Genomic DNA, 15,266 nt, shown 5'->3' with positions numbered 1-15,266 from the left:
TTTGAATCAAGGGTCGTGGGCTACTCTTCTATGTCCATGCCCATCTTAGGGTCTAGTCGAGCCTCAGTGGTCCGCAAGGCTAAATCAGTCTGGTGTTCTTGGCCTTGGCCCTCGTCCACAACAGGCATACTATGTGATCAATCCACCTTCCTCTACGGGTTACGTGCGTACCTATATTGAGCAAGCAATGCATACTTTGTCCATCATCGATCTGAATCTGTTAGAATATTCAAAAACATGACATAGGTGCTAAATTTGACCAAAAATCTCATTTTTGTTAGAAAATTCACCATCGATAATCGTGTTTATTAAGTTTGATCCTTTTGGATTTTCTATGAAGGATTTGTAGACGGGGAGCAAAATAGAGAGATGTAATAATAGCAGTGACGATCTTTATCCTTTCTTCACGGGTTGTCAAGTCCATTCCAATCTATTCCGTCGGCTTTTGCAGTTGTTTCTCCTACTTTGCATAGTAGTAATTCTATTCAATGTAATAAGGCTTATAATGATGTATGTCATTCTTGCCCATTGGGAAAATTAATAAAATTGTCTCTTTACAATTCTAACTCTCATACTACTATGCCCTTCGATCTTATTCAAAGTGATTTATGGACATCTCCCATTACTAGTTCTCAAGGTCACAAATATTATGTTCTTTTTCTTGATGATTATACAAATTTTTTGTGGAAATTACTCATGGGGATAAATCAAATAAGACCCAACAATAATGTTTTTATTTTATTTTTTGTGAAATAACTATGTTATGTTTTTATATTGAGAGTATTTGGTTCAAAAAAAAAAAATTTGAGAGTATATTTTAACTTTAATGTTTTTTTTATATATATATATTTTTTTTGAAATACGAGAGTAAATTACTCCCTTAATTTATCTATCTATCTATTAACCTATATTAAAAGCAAATCCATCTATAACACTTGTCATTACCTTGTGAAAAATTTTCCCGCCTTTTTCAGTTATATATTTTTTTTCCTTTTTTTTTTGGCAAATTTTTTTTTTTCATGATTGCTAAACGCAACCTCTACTTACTACTATACACCCCTCCTAAATACCTTTCTAAGCTAAAATCATCTTTACGATATTTTAGTCTGCTTTCCTTTCCACCTTCTTTCACACCTAATTTTCAGAAATTTATACCTTTGTTTATTTAAATTACTTACACAATCAATTAGGGGCTGCTTTTTGCATTAATCCCATTCATATTTCGTAATGTTGTGTTGATTATCATACTTGAAATTAAAGTTGGCCGTTCATTTTTTTCTTGATCCAAATTTTGGTTAAACGGATGTATTTTACATTTGCATCTGCTTTCAAAATTAGAATTGAAAGTAATTTCAATGAATACTCACAAATTAGTTATACATGTTACATACAACATTCATGAAATATACAAAGCTATTTCATTCAATGCACACAAAATAGGCTCAGTCATTTCATTCAATACACACGAAATATGAAAAGTTACTTTATTGATTCTACACATAATAGATTTGTACATTCTTCATCAAATTCGAAGAGGCTAATGTCAAAATCATTACCCATTGCAAATTCAATGCATTTTATGTTAAATTAATGCACTCTTGTTATTAGAGATTACTTGGGAGGAAAAGATATAAAATGGTTATTACTCCCTACATCTATTTAATGAGTGGAATAGAGGTTGCGCTAAGTAAAGTCAGGTTGCGTTTAACACTCCCTTTTTTTTTTTATCCTATTCTATATATACCTAAATAAAATATTGCTAATATATTTTATATACCTTATATTTTGTAATATTATTGTATAAAATATTTAACAACTGTGCATTATTAAACGGGATTTTAACCTAGTTAATTAATAATGCCAAAATTTCAAATAAGAAGAACAAAAGGTATAAAAGGGAATGTCAAATTCAGAATGACGATTATATATGGTGTATATTAAATTGAAATGTACTCCATAAAAATTTTGAGTAAGAGGCACTTAACGTGAAGTATATCTTAGCACAATAACCAATCACTGCAGAGCAGATAGGAGCCAACACTTTTATATTAGCTTTTGTCTTGCAGAGTTGAGTTATAACTGTCACCTGCATGTGATTATAACACATTTTGTTTGGGTGAGTAATTCGTATAATAATCTCATATCAAATCAATCACATAAAATAAGAAAATAAGAATATTTGAAATTTAACATTAAAGTTAAAAATAATTTATAAATAGTTTTGCATTATTTAATTTTTTTTAAATTTTTGTAGGAAACCGTCAACCATAATTGCATAATTAAAGAGAATAATTTCTTTACTTAGAATCATGTAATCATTTCACAATCAATTAATTTAACCAATCAGAATTTAATACGTATGAAATAATAAAAACTAAGTTAAAAGTGAAATACATTTAATATGGTAGATCTTTTTAAAATGCCTAAAATAGTATATGGGACTAACAAATTAAAACGGAGGGAGTAATAAATTTTCCTAAGTATAAGTTCATAAGCTTTAATCACCTAAATCATTTGTGGCAATTTTGACTTTAAAGTAAAGGAAGTACTTACTAGTCCAATTGCAGCTGAAACAAGGAATTTAACCCAGTCAAGTGGAGTTAATCCTGGATTCTTCTTTTCAGGCTAAGAAAAAATGTAATCATCAAGACATGTAATTAAAATGATATATGGTATAATTTACTGCATGAAGAAGAAGTGATTAAGAGAAAAGGAGAGAAATTTGTACAAGAACTATTTCCATATCAGCCATGGGGATGTGTTTGAAGTGCTTTACATAAATTGCTCTATTATCTTCCTCATCGGAACGCAACCTGCTAGGTTTCATATATGATGTCAAAGAAATACTCTTTGTTGCGAGCAATAAGAATCAAAGGTACTCCGTAGTATTATCTATACTAATCTATACTACGGAGTAATATATTAAAAGACGTTTCAAAAAACGTCTCTATGCTACGTAGACCCCCTGACTACGCAACTTCACTAACCCAACTCCTTATTATGTCATGTCATCTACTCAATTTCTCAATATGCCACGTCACCGGCACTACCAATGTTACTCCATGTTGTCTCAACTATATTAAAAAAATATATATATGGATGAGAAGGTTTGAACACTTGACCTCTTGGAAAAAGCGTTATTGTTTAACCAACTAGGCTAATAGCTAATTATTATGCTTTAATATTGCACACTAAATAATATTATACAATAAAGAATTGAAAATATGTACTACATACATACTATTAAATGCTTTTAAAAATTAACAGTCACACAACGATAAAAAGTAGTATCCTGGAGCAATGCCCGGGCTATTCACTAGTTTATAGTTTATAAATAGGTTTTCAATTTTTAAAACTAATCATAAATGTTCTACTGACTTTCAAAATTTCATTCATTTTCCTAAGTAATATATTCATTCTTACTTTATTCCTTTTTCAAATTCTTCATTTTAAAATTTTTTTCCTTCCACTTTAATATGGAACCTAAGCTAATTGTATCTAATAATTCTCTTTCTATCTTTCTCTTTTTTACAATGAAAATACCCACATTAATAGTCCACTTTTCTTTTTTTTTTTTTTCTTTTTTTTTTTTTTTTTTTTTGCTATAGTATCTGTATAAAACTTAGGAAAACGAAGGTAGCTAGTAGCCTAGTACGCAACAAAGAGAGATTCTTGAACAAATGATAATTGTTATTTTATACCCCTTGTTTAGAAGCAATATATATATATATATATGATATTTAATTTGGTTTGACCACAATAATATTCATAATAATAGAGAAAAGCATACTGGCTCTCATAAGTCATTTTAACAAAAAAAAAAAAAAAAAAAGCTTCTGATCATAATTTACTAATAATTTTAATTAAAAGTAAATTAAAGTATAATAAGAATCTAGAAAAAATTACCGATACACTATAATAATCTTCTCGAAGGTTGGCTCTTGAATTGTTGTTTCACTAAGTAGGTTGCAAATGCTGAGTAAAAAATAGAAGATGTTAAAAGAAAAACTCAATACAACAAATATGCAATAATCAATACTATATTGAAATGAACTTAGCTTTAAGCTATAAGGTAAAGTAACCAATGTTTAAAAGATTGAATATCAAATCAATATCAATAATATGAACAATAAATCAATACATTATTTAGCTTTATCACTACGTAATAGTCTAGAAGAATAAAGAGGTAAATAATAACCAAAGATGTTATCAAAACATATATAAATAATTCACCATCTTATTAGCCATCCTACTAATATTTAGATCATTTAACATCAATTTGTCATTGACATTGTTTATGTAGTGAAATAAACATTTACTTGTCTATTTGAAATTTAATAACTTATTGAGTTCAAATGCATATAAAGGTAGATGCACAAATGATTTGCCGACCAAAGCAATGTTACTTTTCTTCCATAAGCTATATTTGGTAACCATGGAATCAACATGCAAGATTAAAATTTTGACAAGTCTCTTGACCAAGTAACAATCTATAACTATAACTAAAGTTGAAATCGTTGACATCATCTTTCCCCCAAACCTGGACACGTGTCAACTTATTATTAATTTTTGTCCGCCCAAAACTGTATTGCATGTTATACAAAAAAAAAAATATATATATATATCATAATCACTAGACAATACTTTATACACATTATTATACGTTAAAAAAAATTAATTTAAATGTATAATAATAAACTACTTTTTCCTAAACTTGAGGGATACGTGAATGTTCTTCATCAATCATGTTGTGAAGAATATACAGTAGTATTGTATGTGGCTAGCCACACTGTGTGATCATATTGAATTATAAAAGTAATCTTCATTTATATGTATGAATAACCCTATTTATTCATAAGAGTAACCCCATTTGTCTATCAAAGTAACCAAAGTTCATTACATGATAATATGAAGTAATTTAAAAATAAAACCTTATGTTCATTTGACTAACCCCTAATGTTTTGTTTAAAAAATTAAAAGAACGATTCCTTTGGTTTAAGAAAGTAATAACTTTCTTTTTTTTCTTTTAAGAAACTCATATACGTCAAAGTAACCCCATTTTTTCATTACCGTGAAATCTATTACTTAATAATTGTCTTATACGTAAAATTGTCACACCATGTGTCTAACCACATATAAAATTTTTTAAAGAACCTATCAAACGTAATTGAAGATTGGTTATGGTTATTTTTGTTCTTATCCCAAACCATATATTTTACCTCAATCAATAATTTAAATTCAACTACGAAGTATTATTTTCCTAAAAGTAGGAATACAACTTAAGGGATGTACATAGTAGTTGTTAATTAATCTGCTTATCCTTTATTTTTTTTTGTACTTATATCCCAATAAAGTTAGATAAATTGCAATTTTTTGGGTGTAAACTATGTAATTATACTTAAATTAACAGCTGAAATTATCTTCGTACATGTGCCATTTTATCATTGAATATTTTCCCTCTAAAATTGCTTATGGCTTCATATTTTATTTTCTTTCTAATTTATTTATCTTTTCAAAATTATTTTATCCTTCTAAGAAAATCTAAATTCGAAAATTATAAGCGTGAACAATATCTATTAACTATACTAAAACAAAACATGCTGACATCATTAAGGGACACATGTGAATTTCTTATTAAAAATTTTCCTACATAAACTATTTTTGTCATCATCCTTTTTTATTTCCCTCCTATATTCCAAAACTAAATAAATACAATGCTTCTTTCAAAAATAATTAATGAGATTATGATTTTATTTTTTTTATTCAAATATAAAATTGACAACTATTTAAACAAATAATGGCTACTTAGGGCCTGTTCACATTCATCGAACTGAGCTGAACTGAACTAAATTGATGGGAGCTGAGCTGAACTGAACTGAACTAAATAGAGCTGAAATAAATATTTTATAAGAGAAGGAAATTAGGAGCTGAACTGAACTGATTGGAGCTAAACTGAACTGAATTGAAATTAAGCTGAAGTGAACAAGCCCTTAATCCGAACGCACGGAACTAAACTAGTTATTAGTACTAAAATAATTAGGAAGAAAAAAAAGACTTCTCAAATATGCATAATAAGATTAAAAAAGCATGGATATTACTTTCTTGTATGCAATAAAATTTAGTAGTTTATTAGTGAAAAGAATATAATTTACTAATGTATTGTAGACCTAGCAATCCTGACCCGACCTGCAACCCGACATGTAATCCTCACCCGATACCATTGACCCGAAAATGACCCGAACTCAAACTAACCCGACCTGAAATGGAGTTGAACCAAACATGACCCGATGACCCGACCCGAATGATCAGACCGGAAATTGACCAGAAATCCGAACTTGACTCGACCTGAAATGACCCGAAACCCGAAGTGACCCGACCTAATTTTAACCGAATTGATTGACCCGAATCGACCCGACTCGTAATGACGAATCGACCCGAATTGACTCGAATCCTTAAGTGAATAGGGTTAAATGGTGAATTACTTAGTTTAGTGATTCTTTCTTTCCTAAGTAATAAGTACTCACGATTTTTTTTTATATTTTTTTAACGATTTTACTTTATTTTTCCGACTATGTTTTTAAGTGAATTTATTTTGGTGACCCGATATAAACTTGACCCGAATTGACTCAATCCGAAATTGACCCGACCCGAAATTGACCCAAAAGTTGATCCTAAAAATTGACTTGACCCGAAAAAACCCAATTCGAACTGACCCGACTTGAACAGACACGACCCGAACTTGACCCAAAGTGCAGACCCAAATTTGACCAGAAACTCGAATCGACCAGACCCGAACCCGATCCGAACATTTGCTGACTAGAAATTAACCCGACCTAAATTGAACCGATCCAAACCCAACCCAAATGTCCCATTTTCCAGGTCTAAAGTATTGTAAATTAAGTAAGAGAGTATATACGAAAAAAAAATCCTCTCCTCTCTTCTCCTTCCTCTCTCCAAAACCCTAACCTCCATTGTTGAATTTTAAAGAGGCTTCCATCGGTTTTAACCAGTGGAAAACCCCAATCCTAGTTTCTTTAAATTTTTTTTTAGGTTTTATAATAATGCTTCCTCCTTTTAGAAGGAAATTTTCTCCCTCGAAAGAAAGGGTTTTTGATCACCTTCGAAAGACAAGGGTTTTTCAACCTCCTTCGAAAGACAAGGTTTATGTCCTCTTTTCGGGGAAGAAATTTCTTAGTTTTGAATTCATGATATTAGGTCTAATGGATTGTCGTGAAATAGTTTCGTTGGTGAAAAAGTTATCAAGTTTTCGAATGCGGACAGATGAATCAGAAGAAAAACATCCCCAGGGCTACAAAGGATCGTTAGATTGTCTCTCCAACAAGGCTTTATTTTCCAGCGATATAAGCAGGATATGTTCCACAGTAGAAGATCTACTCGACGATTGTAGTTTTTATGAAGGAAAATTTTATTTGATCCAATATCTTACGGAGTATGTATTTGTTGACGTCGAATCTATATTGTAGATGTCGTATGACTTTTAATTAATGAATTAATTTTGCTATCCAAAAAAAAAAAACAAAGTAAGAGAGTATATTTACCTGAGATTCATATTTTGAATACGGATCCTTTCAATAAATAGGTCGTGTTCATCGCCATCACCGTCATCATCAGCTTCTTCTTGTAGTTCTTGATTTCTCAGGTACCTTATTCTTCTCTTTCTTGAAAAGAAATTTTTCAGTCTGCGCCATAAACACCAAAAAAACAACATAACATGCTTGAAATGTTGATAGAATAATGCTTATACGCAATATACTAAAAAAAAAAGGAAATACAACCAATAACAAAGAAGAGCGAGGAGGTACCTAATAAATACTAGGAAATTAAAATTAGAAAGGTCCTTTAAGTGGTTGATTTGAGATAAAGGCCTTTATTTAATAAAGTGATAAGAAAGGTTCTTATATCCCACTTAAATTATAAAGAGCGAGGGAATTTGATTGGATTCTAGTTAGTGAATTTACTTTGTAGCCACTAAAAATCACGTGCCCAGCACATGACCCTTAAATCACCCCCTCTCTCTCCTTTTCTTTTTCCTCCAATTCCAACTCACCCTAATGCTTACTTCCCTTCTTTTTGTTTCTCATCTCTTCTGTGATGTAAAAAAATTGTTTTTTTTTTTTAAAAAAAAAAAGGTGCATCAGCTGCAGCTGCAACACAAGGGTGGTAGGCCTTAGGCTTTATTTTTCTTGGGTTTTATGTGTCCACAGTTACAGCTCTTAAACTTTTTGTGTGGTGATGACATGCTACAATGAAAATCAAGATTATACATACATTTGTAATCTATACTAATCTATTAAAAGACATTCCTAAAAACATCCATGTGTCACATAGACTTCCCTCACTATGGCAAGTCACCCATTCAATTATTCATTACGCCACGTCGATCTCCATTTTATTTGTTTTTCATTGCATGTCATACACTTATAATAAAAAATAATAAAAACCATAAGATTTGAACATGAAACCTCTAATTCTTGAGCTAACGAAACTATGTAATTTTTTATCCAATCTTTTGAATACAAAACATTAATATGTAGCAAATGACAATATGAAAAACAAATTTAATTACAAGAAAATTGAATAATAAATTACCGTGTATATTAATGATCAACCCCATGTAATAAACCTGGCTCGAACCCCAAAAAATAGCTGGATAATTATAAATTAAAAACTAATAAATCGACATTAACAAATAAATTTGTATAATCTACAAAGGGGTTTTCTCCTCACCTAATTAGACTTCCCTTCAATAGGGACTAGATTCAAAGTTTGATGTGAAACTTCTTGAGATATAGGGTTTGCACATTAGAGAAGAGAGATGAAGAAGAAATAAGGGGGGGTAAGCATTAGGGTAAGTTAAATTTGGACGGAATAAGGGGAAAAAGGAAAAATAAGTATGTTGAACACTGCAATAGAAGATTCTAAGGTGAAAAATGAGATGTTTCGCTCATATTTAATTGGATAGGAGATATACATTTCAAGTCATCAATCAATCAATAACTATATACTAAAAGACACACCAGCCATGACACGTGTCATCTCCTGGTGTGTCCATAGTTATTTTTTTTTATAAAAAAATAAAAATTTATTTAAAGAAACAAATAATTTGACAAAGATACAATAATGACAAAGATATGAATATATATTCCCACCATCAATTATCTCACAGAATTAAGGAAACAATAATAATCACCAAGAAAATATTTACTAAATATACCATGATTATCCTAACATATATACAGTGATATATAATTATGCAATTTTTCCCTTAAAAAAAATCTTTGATTTAACAAAATTAAGGAAAATTTAATTTTAAATTTGCAGACTTAAGAAGGATACTCTTCAATAAAAGACTTAACAAAGATTAACCAGCAATAAAAGACTTAACAAAGATTAAAATAAAAAAATAATAATAACATAAAATAATATATAATAAAAGGTCAATAGACACACTAGCAATGACACATGTCAATTTCTGGTGTGTCCTTAGTATATTATTTTTTTAATAACAGCTCGTCTTGTGTGCGGCCGGCCACACCGTGTGACCACTTAAAGTAACCCCTATAACATTGATTAAGTAACCCCTGTAATACCAATCAAGTAACCCCTATAACACTGACCGAGTAACTCTATAACAATGATGAAGTAACCCTTTTAACACTGATCAAGTAACCCATATTACACTAGCAAAGTAACCCCTATAGTGGTTGGCCACACGGTGTGGCCAGCCACATATAAGACTTTGTGTTTTAATAATTAATTACTACGAAGTATAGTTTATTTAAGGAAATTATTTTTAAAAAGATGTTTGTTTTTGTCAAATATATAAAATGAGCAATAATATTTACCATTCTTATTCAATTTTGTTCAAGATATTTTAAACAATTTTTATATTTTATGCTATAAATAAATTAATTTGTCAAAAGAAAATATGGGGTAATTAAAATAACCGTGCATGACACGGGAACTAACCTAGTATCTATTTAAATATAGGTCATATTCAATTGTGGAGACTTTTGGTATGGCTATGACTTCGTTCTAGTCATGTAAGTTATGAACTAATCAAAATTTTAGCTTATATAGAAAACAAATCAATATTAGTTCAATCAAAAGTTAGTTTGGTTTAATCATGTTGGGTTAGTTTTGGGCCATTGAAATTTCCTATACGGTAAAAAGGTTTAAATTAGGTGAGTTTTATGTCATCTAAATTTAGATCGATTTGGGTATATCGGGCATGGTCTATTTTGTCAAGTCTACCCTACATCAAAATACCCCTTATAACATGCATTTTTTTTTCTTCTTATTATTAGAAAAATAAGTTACTTCAAATTATACTTACACGCTCAAGTTATATTAAGGTAGAAAATTTAATTCAACAATAATAATTCATTTTATTTAATAACTTTACTTACCCAGTGAATCTTAAGAAGCCTTGCACAGTACAATACGCGAAATAAGGGCATCGATTTTCCATTGAATAAAGTAAGCTGTCATTTTATCTAATCCAAAACCACGCCGAAAAATTATATACTGCATTAAGTTAATTGAACTAGATGAGTTTCCAAAAGGTAACATTCTACTCATTAAACACTATAGGAAATTAAAAATTGTGATATAAAACAATAAAATTTACTTGTCATTTATTTATTTACATGTAACCCTATTTTTTTTTTTTTTTTTTTACACTAGGAATTCTAATTTTGATTCCTTTCCTTTAATCTATTCAAACCAAACGCCCCTTTAACTGACATGAGATCTATTGAGTTACATTATAATTTTGAAGAAATTAATGGTTTTTTAATTTTTATAATCAAGTGAGAAGCACCTAGCATTAGGTGAAATAAACCAAGTCTTAAACTTCTTTTGTTTTTCTTTTATTACACCATAATAAGGATTTTTACACTATTCTCTTAATATTCTTTGACCATCTTTTGTGATTTATTCATTAGGAAAAACATATTCATGTGGGATCTAGTTAGATTCTTGTTGAAATCTACTTTTTAACCATCAAATTTTTGTAATTTTTACAAATGTATATTTAAAGCTATTAATAGCCAAAATAATGCATTGACAAGCGTGAAACCCCTCATGGTGCAAAAAAAAAAAAACACGGAAAAAGTATAACAAGTTCCCTCTGTCAAATTGTTGTTGACATACACATTATGCCAACCCATGCAATAATTTTTAATCTGCCTCTTATACAAAATGAAAGCAACATGAGAAGAACAAGCATCTTTTTAATCTATTTTTATAAGTAAAATGCATACATCCTTTAATAGTATACATGATTGGCTTAAAGAAGCATTTGCATTTACCTATGTGTGACACATAGAACAAATGAAAATTGAGGACCTTCCTATATTGAATTATTTGTTGCGAGAAACTAACACATAAGCTCATCCTCTACTCCAAATAATACAAACCAAAACACCAAAGGAATAATTATCCAATGAAATAAAAGGTTCCCAATTATTATAATTAGAGAGAGGGAAGTCGTTTGTGACATGTACCTGGTCGGCAAAGTAAGGAAGGTGATCTTGAGGATGCTTAGTAAAATACCTCCTTAAAAGTGTTGAATCGAGCTACATATATAATTGACAATTATGTAAATATAATGATCAATTGGTTAAATAAATTTTTTTTTTTTTTAAAAAAAAAACAATATATTGCAAAATGAAAAGCAGAAATCAATCAAACTAATTATCATACTTGGTATACAAAAATAGTTAAGCCTTTTTTGTAAATTTGTAAAATATCTTAATATAATTTACATATCATCCTTGTAAAATAAATTCAATTCTACATACTTCCTCCATTTTTTTTAGTTGACACCGTTTGACTTTTATACTATTTATAGACTACACTTTGACTCGTTTTTGTGATTTATAGATACGATAAAATATAATTATGTGGGATCTTGTTTAAATCGTCTATATGTATATTTTATTAATATCTACTTTTTATAATTTTACAATGTTGATAATTAAAGTTATTAAGCATTAAAAAAATGTGTTGACAAACGTGATAATAGAAATGTGTCAACTAAAAAAACAGAGTAAGTATTATTTTATGTATGTACCACATGAATAACAAAATTATACGGAGTATGTTGAATGCATCAAATAATGTAATGTTAAACTGTTCTTAAACAATATAATGGAATGTCTTATATATATATATATATATATATATATATGTTGGAAATAAAGAAAGGAAATTCAAAGGGTCAGATATGGGCGCCCGACCGAGGGAGACCCGCCCTATCGGGCGCGAGAAGAGTCGCAAAATTCTGGAGTTCCGCCACCCGGTCGGGCGAGTCCCGCCCGACCGGGCACGAGAAGACGTCTGGAAAAATGGAGTGTCCGCCCGATCGGGCGCGTGTTTGTTCGTTGGACTCCAACGGTTCCCTTGGATTCCTCTTCTTGTTTGATTTCTTGTAACCCCCATTTAAGAGGTTGATTATGGTGTTTTTAATCACCATAATAATTCTGATTTCTCTTTTTGGTTCATAGAAGGTTCCTCCATGATCTTTCATCTTCTTTATTCATCTCTATAAATTGGAGAATGTTTTCTAATTTTGACGTACACAAGAAATACATATCAATCACAAGCTTGCTTAAACACATACTCTGTATTGGCCATAAGTTACTTGGCTCCAACCTTCCACCCAAAAGTGCCTTTGTGTGGAAGTGGTGTGTTAACCTTAGGGAACGTGCCGGCGAATACAATAGTGCACCCCGGTTGCGCCAGAATTTCGTTTTCAAGTCAGCGATTTGCGTCACGACACACCGTACTCTTTTATTGTCACGAGATCATCTTTTCGATCTTCTTATTTTAGAATATAGCCTTGAAAATACTTCTTATATTACAACAATATATATATATATATATATATATATATACATGTTTCACTACTAAAATAAAAGTTTTTTAGCAACTAAGTTTGGCAACAGATTTTTAAAATGTTGCTAAATAACAACGAATATAACTTTTTTCATTGCCTAATTAAAAGCGACATTTTATGCTTTAGTTTTTTAATAATTAATGGCTACATGTTTTTGATTTGTTGCTGTTTAAAATAAATTGTCTTACTAGTTGTTACTAGATGACATCATATTTTTCTCTTGTTTTCATATATTAACAAACTATGGCAACAAATATTATATTTGTATTGATCTAGAAACAAACAAATGCAATGAATTTTTGAATTGTTGTCATTAGAATAAAGTATTGTTGCTAGGTGATAACGTAATTTTTTTATTTGTTGCCATTGGACAAAGGTTGTGTTACATTTTGTTGTTAATTTATATGTAGACCACTTTTTGCTATATTATGTATAAAATTATCTGAAGACACTGTTCTTATTACTTGTTGCTATAATGACATCAAATAGAGACGGATTTCAATTTTATCTCTAATTTAGAGACGGATTTTTTATTTTGTCCCCTAATTTAGAGACAAAATTTTCAATTTCGTCTCTAATATTTCATTCACTTATTATAAATTATATGCCTAGAAGTAAACAAATAGTACTTGGTATAGTTGGTAAGAGATTCACCATGTGACTTTGAGGTCCCAAGTTCGACTCCTACCAACTGCGATTCTTGAGACTGGTAATTTCATATTGGTAAAGGCCGAGTTTTTCTCTCGTAGTGTTGATAGCAACCATCATGGAAACTATATTTAAATTGATGCAATATTGCAACAAAATTTTATGAAACAGGTAGCCAAAATCCCATGGCAACAGGCCTTTTAGCAAAAAGCGAACCTAAAGTGACACTTGTCACGATGTTATACAAAAATTTCCCGCCTTTTCTTCTTTCCTTTTTTTTTTTTTTTTTTTTTTTGCCAAATTTTAATAACTTCCATTTTATAACCTACCATAATACTTATTTCCATTTTGACAACACATTTAATCCAATCATACTCAATTAATTTTTTATTTTTTTTTATTTTTCAACATATATTTTATATACTATAAATCTTTTAGTTACAAATATATTAACATATATTAAAATTAAGGTATTGACATATATCATCATCCAAGATTGTCATAATATTATTATAATTTTTTTCCTCCGACTTAAAATTTATTTTAATTAAAAATAGGAATAATAATTTTGGTAGGATAATTTGTATAAATCTTACAAATATACATAACGTTTATAAGAACAACTTAACAAAATCATTTTATTATATTATACTCCTCCGTTTTTTTTCATTTTTGGTGTTTAGAAAGCCACAAAGGGCGGGGGTGAGAATCGATCCCAGGATCTCCTGGAATCGGGAGGGAAACTCTAACCACTTGAGCTATACCTCACTCTCACTCCTCCGTTTTTTTATAAGTTATGGTTGGATTTGCACATTTGTTGAGACACAACTTTGACCATCAATATCTTTAATTAGAGACTATTATTTTGTTACAAATAAATATATATATATATATATATATATATATATATATATATATATATATATATATATATATTTATTTATTTATTTATTTGTAACAAAAGTAGAAAATGCATGCTGTCAGGAAAGGAGTGTAATTTTAGTTTTCTCCAATAAAAAGATAAAAATGACCAAGTTGAAAGTAAGTCAATTTGTGAGGAACTGTCATCTACTTGATAAACGTATGGACAACTATTTTAGTGTTATAATTTTTAGTTAAAAACTTATATATTTAAAATCACACAAATTAGTGAGTATTACTTTTTTTTTGACGGGAAATTAGTGAGTATTTCAAATGTATAAGGTGTATTAAAAAAACAAATTGAAAATCTTAGGGTTCGTTTGGCATTGATGTGGTTTTCTGTTTTTTGGTTTTTTGTTTTCTAAAAGTATATGATATGTGTCCCATAATGAATCAAAAATTATATATACTTATTAAAATTATGATAATTTTGAAAACTGACAACAAAAAAGTGGAAACACCTTTTTCTTGTTTCCTGTTTTTGGTTTTCAAAAAAACAAAAGACTGAAAACCAAAACTAATGCCAAACAAGCACTTAACTGTCGTTTTATATTGACATCTTATATTTTCTTTCATCCTTAATAAATATTACAAAATTAATAATAAGAAGGAAAAATTGGAAGCAATAATCCTGCTCGATTCGCTCAAAATAATCCCAACTTTTGATTATTTCTTAATAATCCGAAATTTAATTTGAATTTATTTCTAATGGTCCCAACCGGTCATAAAACTTGTTATAACAAGTCATGTAACATGTGTCAAAATGTGATTGGTC

General features: G+C 29.5%; 1 pseudogene; it reads right to left on the bottom strand.

The window, feature by feature from the left end:
* Window positions 1-15,266, bottom strand: part of LOC145629923 (uncharacterized) — a 32,303-nt pseudogene that overhangs the window by 4,641 nt on the left and 12,396 nt on the right.

The sequence above is a fragment of the Chenopodium album genome, chromosome 1 (genome assembly GCF_948465745.1).
Source record: "Chenopodium album chromosome 1, dcCheAlbu1.1, whole genome shotgun sequence".
NCBI classification, from domain to species: Eukaryota; Viridiplantae; Streptophyta; class Magnoliopsida; order Caryophyllales; family Amaranthaceae; genus Chenopodium; species Chenopodium album.
Note: the sequence above shows the minus strand (reverse complement) of the source record. Positions and strands in the feature narration are given on the sequence as shown.